The 2,033-nt window shown below is 43.7% G+C and overlaps 1 pseudogene; it reads right to left on the bottom strand.

Moving 5' to 3' along the window:
• Positions 1-693: 693 nt before the first annotated feature.
• LOC112818301 (deoxyribose-phosphate aldolase pseudogene) lies at positions 694-1,732 on the bottom strand (annotated as a pseudogene).
• Positions 1,733-2,033: the final 301 nt, after the last annotated feature.

Here is a 2,033-nt window from a genome sequence, read left to right as displayed (position 1 = left end):
ACAGATTTTCATGAAAGGAAGTTAGTGCCAAGTCAGTGACTCCTGAACTCATCAGAGTATGGACGGCAGCTCAGGGATGCTACCTTTCCTTTCATTAAAGACACGTTTCGGGCGCCTGGGTGGCTCAGATGGTTAAGCGTCTGCCTTCGGCTCAGGTCATGATCCCGGGGTACTGGGATCGAGTCCCGCATCGGGCTCCCTGCTCCTTGGGAGCCTGCTTCTACCTCTGCCTCTCTCTCTCTGTCTCTCTCTCTGTCTCTCATAAATAAATAAATAATAAAAAATATAAATAAATAAAAAAAGACACGTTTCTTGGGCAAGTTAACGTTCTCCCCCCTTAGAATTTAATGCTGTAAAAGCTATGATTAATATTTTACTCAGAATTTTTAAGAGAAAATATTCACAAAATTAACAATACATATCTTCAACTAATTAGGACCACTCAGAGGCACCTGAAAAGAATTCCATGTATGGAATCATTGTTTTATTCTTTTATTCTTTGAATTAAATTCAGTGAAAGTTTTAAGGGGGGAAAAAGTCAGTTATCTATTCATTCCCTCATGTTTTAATTAAACAATTTTAGCGATTCCATAGAAAAACACATTTTACATGTTGCTCTAAAGCACTTTTCTGGAACTGGTCACTGATTTAAGACATTGGAAAATCATGATAGGCCACCTATTTCCTGTAACGTCATGGTAACTCTGCCTCAATGTCCGAAACCAGAGTACTGGCACCTATTTGGAACAGTTCTGGCGGCAGCCATTCATCTCCCAGCTCTTCCTTCACAAGAGAGAGACAAGCAAGGGAATCCTTGTCACTGCGGATGCCTCCTGGTTGTTTGAAGCCTACCTTGTTTCCTGTTTCCCAGAAGAAATATCGAAGGGCCCGTAGCATTACTATAGCTACTGGGAAAGTGGCATTTACCGTTTCTTTTCCAGTAGAGGTCTTAATAAAGTCTGATCCTGCCATCATTGCGATCATGCTGGCTTTATAGACATGAGTAAGAGATCCAAGTTCTCCTGTTGCTAAGATGGTTTTGAGATGAGCCTCCCCACAATCCGTCGAAAAAGACGAATCTCATCACACAGGGCTTCCCGCTGGCGGGGCAGCACCAAGGTCCTATTAATCACCACATCGATTTGGGTAACTCCATTTTCCACAGCCAATCTGATCTCTTCCAATTGTGTTTTTAATTGAGTCTGTCCAGGGCGCCTGGGTGGCTCAGCTGGTTGGGCGACTGCCTTTGGTTCAGGTCATGATCCTGGAATCCTGCTATCGAGTCCCACATCAGGCTCCCTGCTCAGCAGGGAGTCTGCTTCACCCTCTGAACCTCTTCCCTTTCGTGCTATCTCTCATTCTCTCTCTCAAATAAATAAATAAATAAATGAGTCTGTCCAGCTGGAAAGCCAGTGGGAACGGAAGCCACTGGGATGGTACAGCCCGGGGCCTTCAGTGCTTTAACCGCATCACACACCCGCGTAGGTAGACATAAACAGCAGTGGTCATAAGGCCTTTATCACACATATTGAAACTTTTTAAGAGAGCTTCCCGGATTGGATACTTGGCTTTATAACAGAGCCTTTGAACGTTGGAAGATGTGTCATCGTCTGAAAGTGTAGTAAGACCTATAGGTAATGGCTTTCAGGAGCCAAGCAGCTTGCCACTCCTTTTTCACGGTTCTGCAAGCCTGGAATTGTTCTGCATGTCTCAGAACTGTGGGTTGATTCATTTCTTACTTTATTCCTAGTTTTTTTTTTTTTTTCTTGATGCAATTGTAAATGGCATTGTTTTCTTATTTTCTTTTTGTGGAAGTTTGTCATCACTATACAGAAATGCAACAAGTTGGGACACCTGGTGACTTAGTCAGTTTAAGCGTCTTTCTTTGGCTCAGGTCACAATCCCAGGGTCCTGGCATCGAGACCCTCATTGGGCTCCCTCCTCAGTGGGGTGTCGGCTTCTCCGTCCCCTTCTGCTGCTCACCCTGCTTGTGCTGTTTCTCTCTCTCTGTCAAATAAATAAATAAAATCTTT

Source organism: Callorhinus ursinus, unplaced genomic scaffold (genome assembly GCF_003265705.2).
Source record: "Callorhinus ursinus isolate GAN/ISIS: 27379988/994484 unplaced genomic scaffold, GSC_fseal_2.0 scaffold8251, whole genome shotgun sequence".
NCBI lineage: Eukaryota > Metazoa > Chordata > Mammalia > Carnivora > Otariidae > Callorhinus > Callorhinus ursinus.
The sequence above is the reverse complement of the archived record's forward strand: the minus strand, read 5'-3'. Positions and strand labels throughout refer to the sequence as shown.